Raw genomic sequence first — 10,908 nt, 5'->3', positions numbered from 1 at the left:
TCTTTATAAATAGCAGATCATGCTCATTTTTATGGACAATGCAACGTCCATGTCTAAATTAGGTCTAAACAGGAATCAGTACCTAATTGTTTGTTAAGGGGGTACTACACCCCTGCCCAATGTTGTGCCTATTTTTGCATTTTTCTCAAAAATTATAGCGCATTGGTGACAAGTACGATATGTATATTATAGGGGCAAGGACTACAACTTCTGCACTGGAAATTTTATTTCAACACAGACAACAGTTGTGGAGTTACAATCAAAAATGAGGGAAAACCAATATCTGATCAATAAATCAATAACTACTTGCCTTGAGTTGCTGTATTTCCAATGCAGTAGTTGTAGTCCTTGCCCCTATAATATACATATCTTACTTGTCACCAATGTGCTATAATTTTTAAGAACAATTCAAAAAATAGGCACAAAATTGGCCAGGGGTGTAGTACCCCCTTAAAGCCATAATGTGTGATTTGCTCCACAGCAATGCCCTCAATTTTTGTTGAATTTCTACTTCTTGCATGATGTAATGCCCAATGGTGTACTAAAATAAAATAACATGTAAAAGACTGAACATGCATGAAGTGCTTTAATAACAGTAAAATGTAAGTTTTATATTAAAACCGGAGATCTCTAGTTTTATTCAAAGATCACCAATCGAGTGGTGGCTAAACACATCACGCACATGTGTACTATTGAATCAGTGACGTATAAACTGTGTACATATCGCTATTTGTCTTACGTCTTGATGTACAAACTGTGTGCATATCGCATTTACCGCATTTGTTTGGCTCGAAATTAGAAGGGGACAATGTGATCAGTGAAAACTAACATTTAAATCTGTTCTTTATTCCAATCGCATATGGCGTTAAGCTTTTTCAAATATACAAGGTGTCCCATAAAAAGGTTACATGTAGAAAACGAACCGCATTTTGTGATGGTACAACAAAACAATGTCATTTTTTTCAGATACTATTTATTGATCCTTCTTGTAACTGTTAGCTAAGTTTCAATTCCGTATCTCAAAAGCAACTTAACTTATGCAGTCAAGTTAGCTCAATCGATAAGGTGTTTGACTATGGTGCGAGAGGTTGCGGGTTCGAACCCTGACGGTGCCTAGTTTGCTCTTGTGGAAAATTTGAGTTAGCTTGAAATTCCCCTGGACCAGGAACTCACTGCTTATTGTCTCGTTGTAACCTGTACGAAACGCGGGGAGCTGATCCTGGTTGCGAAGGTTATTTGTGGAATGTCTAGGGTGTGCGCTCTTGAAGCTACAAAGTCCCTGAGTTGTTGTTAAATGGTTTATAGAATAATGTGGGGCCGTAGTGGTCAGCGACAACCTGTAAAGTGTGCTGAGGCTTGTGAATCAACGTCTAGGCGTTGTGCCTGTGCGTAGCGCACTATAAATCACTACGCTTTTTTTTCTTTTCTTTTTTATGCGCGCAATTTGACAGAGGTGTCAAGAGTGGCTAACCATCAACATATCGCACAATGAAAGTTGAACACACACACACTTTCAATATTTATTTTAGAGATTTTACAAGCAGATTGTGTAAAGTTTGTATGGACAAATCCAATTTTCTATCTACGTTTTAGACAGTTTCGGATAACTTCTTCAGTAATGCGATGATCTGCCTACTCTCCGCTGTTAAGAACTGTACTGTGCACCCAAGGAATGAGAAATTTCGTGGGAGAGTAGACGGATCATCGCATTACTGAAGAAGTCACCTGACCTGGGTGACGAAACTATCTAAATCGTGAGTAGAAAATTGGATTTGTCCACATAATTTACGAACTTCATGACTTTATATTTTGTTCAGATATGTATGTGCAAAAGTATACACAAAAGTAAATTTTCAGGAAATTTTCAACCATTTCAGGAAATTTTCAACCATTTCAGGAAATTTTCAACCATTTCAACCAATGGCATCTCTGAATATATACAATCCTGATGAATCTATTCCAAGAAGTAGATTGTGTGTTTTAAAGGGCATTTTGTGATCCACAGCATCATCCCACCACTTTTCTCAAAAAAAAAGTTTAGATTTTGATATCACTGGAAACACCTGGCTACATAATGTTTATGTACAAAAATTTCTTGCAGATTAATTCGTTTAACAAAGTTATCGTGAAATTCGAATTTCGTTCTGGTATATTACCCGGTATATTACAACACATTGTCTATGGAGCAGGGTAATGACGTGTACACATAAATCATGCATAACTTGCAAACGCAAATTCGGAATCAACTGAAATTATGAGAATGCTCTTTTCTGTGGATATCTGCTGAAAATGTCATAAAAAGAGGATGCTAGGATCACAAAAGACTCCTTTATATTTTTGGCCAGTGTTTAGACTATGCCATAGTCAAATTTTATTAAAAATATGTTATTATTAGTCATGATGAACCCATTTCGTTGAACTCAAAATTATACTGATGTATATTAAAATTAAAGTATTCAATAGTAAAATGGTCATAAAGAGTTAAAAATATCAGATGATTAGTGACAATAAAAGTAATTGAATGCAACATTATCTTGCATAATTATAATGGCTCACTTTAATACTGAACAATTCTGATTTTGGAATCTACCAGTTTATTGATAGCGAACCCCGAAAAATTCGACTATGGACTTTGAATTGTAAGCAGAACTTTACCCCCTGGACTTTGCTCTCTAAAAACACACTGTCAAGCATACTTGTTTATCAGTGCTTTAACCACAAGTACGCGCTAGATGTTTGACGAGAGATTAACTTTCGCGTCAACACAAAAGCGCCGCAAATACCACTGACAGTTGTGTACGGTGTAGTTAATGGTAATGGCGCTGGCCCAGAAGATTTAAACCATAGCAAGATATGGGCGACCAATCACAAGGCAGATCCATTTAAAGGTGCATTACATCATGGCCAATTTTAGTTAGGCCAGAAATTGGCCTAACTCTCCATAGAGTCCTGTGTTAAAAATCTTAACCGCAAGGCAAAGTCAGTAGTCTACTTGGGAAGCTAACAAAGAGAGGGAGTAGGGTGACTGAAAAGATCAGATGTGAAAATCTATCAATTGTGCACACATTAATTAAATCAGAATTTTTAGCTTAAATACAATATCCAGAGTATGCACAATGGGCAAGTGGACTACGTGGTAGTCTAGCCAGTGTTGGAAGGTTGACCAATGATGACATGTTCAACACCAGCCTAATGACTGTTGAGAAGTAAATCTTCCTCTTCCGCTCTTTGGCCCATGATGAAGATTTAGAGCCATTGGGATAGGCTACTCCAATTTTTGGTGTATTTGGGAAAAATCCATATCTTCAATACGAAAGGTCAAACTTTTCAATTGATCACCGGCTTTTCATCCCAGCTACAAACACTTTAAGGATTCATTGTTTATCAAGTTTACTTCAATTTTTTTTATCATTTGCCATAAATGTGTATTATATTGTGAATTAAAAAAAATTATTTGATATCAGAAGGACATTCTTCATATTCAGAATGCAATTTGATATGTCTGATGTGCTCTCATGTCCCAAAAAATACGTGCCAAACATTCATACCCCACCCCTTAATCCTTTTGAGATTTAAGTATGTTCCTTTGTGTACTTTTTATAATACTTGTCAACCAGTCCAGTTGGCACTACCAGAGAGTTACCTGTGCCATGAGTTTGCACTCTATAATATGTTATTTATTTTCTGGGAAGTGATTGAGTTCATGATATGTATGGAAATAAATGTATTAAAAGTAGCACATTGTTCAGAAATAACAGGATAATTAAATGTGCATTAATTTTCTTGATGAATCTATACAAGAATTAAATGAATGTATTTAAAGGATGTCTCTGGCAATCACAACATTGTGCCTTATATTTTAGAAAAAGTAATTATCAAGCACGAATCGCATGTTTTTATTTGAAACAAACTCATATTGGCTATAGAAACAAATTCATGGGCTATTTCATTTAAAATCCACACTACCCCTGTGGAAGATTTAGCTAAAGTACAATTTTGAACAATTGGGTATAACTTCCATTTGTAATATGTGCTCCAGTTGAGGAAGATACAGGTAAAGCCATACAGGGGGAGTATGGTTTTCAAAATGATTAACCCTGACCAATTACATTTGAAAGACATACTCTCCATGTGGAGGATATTTCCAAAATCTTCCACAGGGTAATGTGGATTTCAACTGGAATGGCCCAAATACAGCCATCTCTCAACACACGATATTCAAAATTACTGGGTGCTGAAATTGTCTAGTGCAATGACGTCTTTAGTAATGCAATGAAGGCAGACAATAATTGTGTACAAATAACCATGACATCATTGCACTTGACAATTTTGGTGTCGGAAGTTTGAATATCGCGTGTTGAGAGCCAGCTGTTTTTATTTGTTTTATGGTCAATATGAGTTTGTGATAAGGTTGTGATTGTAGGAGACATCCTTTAACATGCGTGGTAAACATAGCATTGAATGAACATTGAAATTAATCTTACAGTGGGTAACTTAATATGAAATAGGACAAAAATATGTCCTGCACATGTAAGCTGTATTTGACACCTGTGAAAAACATACATGTACTCGAAGTTGTGAAAACTACTCGCTCCTTTCTGTTTAAGCTTTGGGCCAGTGTTGATCCACAAGTGCCCTGTTCACATGAAATGCACGACGCAAGATAATAACATAGCAGAAGTCATTGCACAAGGCAAAGCCATTATGGACATGCATCATTTCATATTGAGCTTATTCAATTTAATAACATTGTTACTAATGATAAAAGATCATCCGAGGCATTATACCCATTGTTTTTCCCTTTATATCTGTTTTATTGGGTTATCCAAAGGAAAGACCTTCACAGGTGTCATTGACAGAATGAGTTGCATGTCTGCGATATGTGGGTGTGTCTGTATATGGTCTGTGTGCCAACAATTATATCATACGTTTGGTTCCAAATTTGATCTCGTATGAAATGTTAAAATCAAAACTTGGATCACAGCTCTGCACTATGGGAACCTGTTTATATTGGTTGTATTCTATGTCACATACTGAGCTAAAAGGTCATTTGAGGTAAACATGTATTATAACATCATGCAATACTTGGTTTATTATTACTATCCATGGTTAAAGTTTGGTCATATGAACAATTCATATCCTACTGCAATCATATGTTTTTTTGAATCCAAGTGTGTGAAAATATTGGATCAAATTAAATAATGATAAATTTTGATGCTTTACATCCAATATTTATTGGTTTCGCTTTATGTTTTTAAAATATGGGACTGGAATATGTGTCATCCAGTATTTTAAAACTCATAGCTTGATATCAAATTCAGATCATAAGTGCACTATGTGAACCTTCATGTATTGGTAGTATTCAATAACCAAGGTTAAAGGTTACTTTCAGTTTCACCCAAACTTATGTGGTGTATTCATTAACTATATCTTTGGACAAACTATATCTATTTTGCTTGTACTGGATGACGACTGGGGGAAACTTGCCCCTGTCATTTTAATTTGTATCAATACACTGTTATGTAAATGCTCTAGATTTACAATAAAATGATTGTATTTTCTGAAACTGTTCTACTCTGTTGACTTTTTTTTTTTCTTGATAGTTGAATGAATATCTGTATAGTAGCTTAAATTCAAAGGATTGTCCATATGTGTGAGGCTAGCCACACCTCTTTTTTTTAAGTATGGGTCAAGAAGAATCAACATTTGACTTTTTACCAAAATTGCGAATATTTACTTTTAAAAAGAAGAGTTTCTAAAATTTGAGGAAGCTTCAACTAGTTTTGTGTATTGAGAGCACATAATGCAATCTTCATTGATTTGAATATTTAAGGCAAGATGTTATGGGTGACCAAAAAAAATTGGCATGGAGAATCAAATTTCACACTTTTCTCAAAAATTGCTCATTTTTACAGAAATCTGCCGTGCTATTTTCATTTCTTGCATCATTTCCTTTCTAAAAATGTGTAATTTTATGTATGTGTCAGCATCACTTTAAAGATTCAATAAAAATCAATGTCCAAAAGTGATCCTGCATGCCCCCTTAAACATTTAGAATTGGTGCAACTCCTTTGACAAAATGAGGCGTAACAAGCCTAAGAGGGTCAAACTATAGGCCTACTATACAGAGGGTCAAAGTTGATGCCCACATTTATGTTTGAAGCTTGAAGCAAGGAGAATCAGTATCGTAGCATTAATTTTTCACATGATTCAATACTGTCTTGCTAAATTTGTCAAAATGTCCATAGTCCAAAAACTTTATAAAATCTTTCAGATTTCAATGGTCAACATCCCATAGGGGGTAGGGAACAAGAGGTTTAATCACCATTCATTTCAGAAAAGTATCAAAGAACATATCAAAAGTCCCCAAAATGTCTTACTCTCATCATATTAAAGGATTCAGAAAAAGTATAGTTTGACCAATCTCCGACATGTACAGTTCTTGAGTTATAGGCAAAAAGATCAATGGTCAAATTTTGGGTTCCATAGTTGTTTACAATGGAAATAATATGCTCCCACTTTAAATCTTACTGGTCTCAAATTGTTCCTTTGGCAAAAATAAATAAAAATGAGAAAAGCTGAGTAGTTTTGGATGTTTTGTTACATAGGTAACATAACATGTACAAAATAGGTCAATGTCAACTTACAGGGCTCAATGGAATCCAATCTCCTTTGCCATGTTCCCAAGGTAACAAACCACCTGCACCTGAAATATGGCAAACTTTTGTGTTTGATTTAGGGACCGTTCACAAACACTTGTTAGGGGGCTGTTGCAAAAAAAATTCATCATGAAATTTGTCAGGGCCCACCCTTTGTGATCTCAAAATTTCAGGCCCACACCTCTTTTTGACATGAAAATTATGGGTCAACCTCCATTATGAGTCAACCCCATAAAAAGCATATAAACTCAATTTTTCCAGGAAATTTGTGGTCACTTTTTACAGGGCCCCCTTAGGAGGGTCAAAAGATTTCAGGGCCCCCCTTTTTGTATCAGCCCCCCCCCCCCTCCCCAACTTTGGACCCTCCTAAGGGGGGGCCTGAAAAATGACCACAAATTTTCTTGGGAAATTGAGTATACTTTTCTATGGGGTTGACCGATAATTTTCGCGTCAAAAAGGGGGGGGTGGCCGAAAAAATTTTGCGATGAAATTTTTTTGCATCAGGCCCCCCTAACACGTGTTTGTGACCGGTCCCTATAGGCTTCAACTTTAGATTGTGGGCTCTGAACTGCCCAAGCACCCCCCCCCCCACACCCCCACACACCCTCACCCACACACTCACATCCTGCCCCCTCCCGATGCTGACCACCGACATTTTAAGCCTTTTTGACCGAGTTTACAGATTCTGAGAAAATAACAAATATTTTACTTTACTAAGCCCCTCATCAACAAGAATATGGGCCCTGAACTCCTGTCATAGAAAAAATGAAGCGGCGCCATATCACAACTTTATTTCGGACCCCTCTCTGTCGAGCTTGTCCCATCTCGTTTTGTCACATTTAGTACCGACGCAACTGATATTTTACTCTAATAGGCCCTATACTCTTCAACTTTCGAATGTGGACTCTGAACTGGCCATGCCAAGCGCCGCCGCCCCCCTTACCATGCCCACACCCACACAATCCTCCCGATGCTGACCACCGACATTTTAAAGTTTCGTCAATGGCGTAGCCAATCGCCCCCTCACACTCGAAACAAAATTACATCTCCCCCACAACCCCCAACCCCCACCCCGGCAGTGGCGGCGGCAGGAATTTTTTTAGAGGCAATGAGGCGGCAAAGTGAATTTCGTGGGGGGCAAAATCAACAAATCAGCAAAATCACCGCAAAATTTGTTTTGTAATTTGGGGTTTTAACTGAAGGGGCAAGGGGGGGGGGCAAGAGTTCTGACCGTAAGGCATTTCCCCCTCACGCTCCCCTTGCGCCGCCACTGATGCTCGGACCACCGAAATTATCATGATTTTCAAATTTCTAGCACCCCCCCCCCACCCACCTGCCCGTCGGAAGTCACCTCACCCAGGTACCTCTGCTCTGGAAATTCTCCTTTACTAAGCTCAAACGGCCCACCACATTTACGTGGGTCGCGAATTGTCTTTTTAGCAGAAATGAGGTCAGTAGGCCTATTAGGTCTAGGCCTATCTAGTTTGACCACTCTCTGCCGGCTTTTGCTACACCTCACTTTGTCACATTTTGACGTTTGCCAACGCTGAACGCTTTAGTTTAAATTAATATTTATCAACATCAGAATGTGGGCACTGAACTACCGTTTTAGAAAAAATAAGGTGTGTTCAATACAACATTTATTGCAAACATTTGCCTAACATGCTTAGGCCTATTTAAGCTACACCTCACTTTGTCACATTTTGACTTTTGCTAACGCTGAACGCTTTAGTTTAAATTTCACAGATATTTATCAACATCAGAATGTGGGCACTGAACTACCGTTTTAGAAAAATAAGGTGTGTTCAATACAACATTTATTGCAAACATTTGCCTAACATGCTTAGGCCTATTTAAGCCACCTCACTGTCACATTTTGACTTTTGCTAACGCTGAACGCTTTAGTTTAAATTTAACAAATATTTATCAACATCAGAATGTGGGCACTGAACTACTGTTTTAGAAAAATAAGGTGTGTTCACAACATTTATTGCAAACATTTGCCTAAATGCTTAGGGCCTATTTAAGCTACACCTCACTTTGTCACATTTTGACTTTTGCTAACGCTGAACGCTTTAGTTTAAATTTCACAGATATTTATCAACATCAGAATGTGGGCACTGAACTACCGTTTTAGAAAAAATAAGGTGTGTTCAATACAACATTTATTGCAAACATTTGCCTAACATGCTTAGGCCTATTTAAGGCTACACCTCACTTTGTCACATTTTTGACTTTTTGCTAACGCTGAACGCTTTAGTTTAAATTTAACAAATATTTATCAACATCAGAATGTGGGCACTGAACTACCGTTTTAGAAAAATAAGGTGTGTCAATACAACATTTATTGCAAACATTTGCCTAACATGCTTAGGCCTATTGTGATCGTTAAAAGCAAGTTACCGCAAAAGGTGAATTTGGGGTTTTAACTGGGGGCAGTTCTGATTGGGGGCATTTCCCTCACGCTTCCCCTGGCGCCGCCACTGATGCTCGGACCGCCGAAATAGTAAAGATTTTCAAATTTCGCACCCCCTGCCCTCCCCCCACCCAACCACCTGCCCGTCGGAAGTCACCTCACCCCAGGTACCTCTGCTCTGGAAATTCTCCTTACCAAGCTTCAACGGCCCATGGAACTCACATTTACGTGGGCCGTAAATTGTCTTTTTAGCAGAAATGAGGTCAGTAGGCCTATATTAGGCCTAGGCCTATCTAGTTTGACCACTCTTTGCCGGCTTTTGGTACACCTTACTTTGTCACATTTTGACTTTTACCATGTTTACCAACTCTGAACGCTTTAGTTTAAATTTCACAGATATTTATCAACATCAGAATGTGGGCACTGAACTACCGTTTAAAAAAAAATAAGGTGTGTTCAATACAACATTTATTGCAAACATTTGCCTAACATGCTTAGGCCTAAAGTGATCGTTAAAAGCTGTCGAATTTAACTTTTACAGATTTAAATTTTAGCAATATATAGGCCTATCTGTTTTATTCAAATATGCCCTTTATTATATACTTGCATTATTACGAATGTGGGCCCTAAACTGCAGTTTTAGAAAAACATGCGGTGTAGGTTTATTAAAACAACTTTTAAAACCAGCTGAAAATGTGGTGAGCCGGTCATCCCACCTCATCATTATATGTTTATGAAACTTTTAAAAAAATGGCTAACTACGTTAATTATGTGCCCTATATATACACTCATCAGAATAAGGACGCAATTTAAGAAAGAATAATATGGGTACATACAATGATGAACCTTACGTAATAATATTCTTGATGATCTGGTTAGATTTTTAAAAATAAAAATGATACATTCATATCATCAATAGTCTGAATAGTTATATCGTTTGAGTATACAGCGCCCTCATTAAGTATTAAAAAGTTTTGCAAAACTTTCCGGATATTGCCAATTTTGAGATACTGCGCACAATTGGTGCAAGTACATCCTCTTCCAATTACATTGCAATGGGAGTGAGAGCTTTTAATCCGCCCAAATTCGATATAATGTGGCATAACTGATCAAATATCTTTCCGGGATCGACTCAACAGTTGGACCTGATTGGAGTCGGAGGAATTGTGTTACTCTTTTTTTTTCTAAGTATTCTGAATTGTGAATTTTTGCTTTCAAGTGTCATTTTATATCAATTGGTTCTTCTTCGTGGTTACCAATAGAAAGTATTATAACGTGCCGTATAAAAACTGCAAGACACCAGTACTGATTACCGGACTGATTAGCAAGATGCCAAGGTAAGACAGAATCATGCGATATTACATGCAGTACCTACAGAATAGATCTCTCTGTCTGTCATACATAATGATCCCTTACCAAAGTCGTGGTCATTTTAGATCTATGCAGAACTATGTCAAGGGCATGTGTTTTTGAGATAGGGGTCCATTTGCATTTACCAATACCGATAATTTGGTTTCATAGAGCGAATCTTTGCCATTTTGTAAACTAGGCTCCAAGAGGCTGGAATTTCAAGATTTTTTCAACTGAATGAGGGCAGCTGTACACGCTCAAATTGTACATGTGAGTTGTTGGTGTTAATATGTACCGTACCAAAATGATTGTTTAAAGAAATTTTTTTTTGTATCACTACCCCCCTTATTTGGGTACATAATAAGGGAGACTGGCTCTTATAATGTTGTACATGTAAGCCAGGAATGTAGCCAGTGGCAGCCCCGCAAAATTGCCCCAAAATGGAAATTTTCGTAATTTTGGGTTTTACTTGTGGAAACAACA

General features: G+C 37.4%; 1 protein-coding gene across 1 annotated transcript in view; it reads left to right on the top strand.

The window, feature by feature from the left end:
• LOC140144553 (uncharacterized) overlaps window positions 1–10,908 on the top strand; it is a 31,673-nt gene that overhangs the window by 1,568 nt on the left and 19,197 nt on the right. The window lies entirely within an intron of this gene.

The sequence above is a fragment of the Amphiura filiformis genome, unplaced genomic scaffold (assembly GCF_039555335.1).
Source record: "Amphiura filiformis unplaced genomic scaffold, Afil_fr2py scaffold_63, whole genome shotgun sequence".
NCBI classification, from domain to species: domain Eukaryota; kingdom Metazoa; phylum Echinodermata; class Ophiuroidea; order Amphilepidida; family Amphiuridae; genus Amphiura; species Amphiura filiformis.
This window is presented reverse-complemented; position numbering and strand designations above follow the sequence as displayed.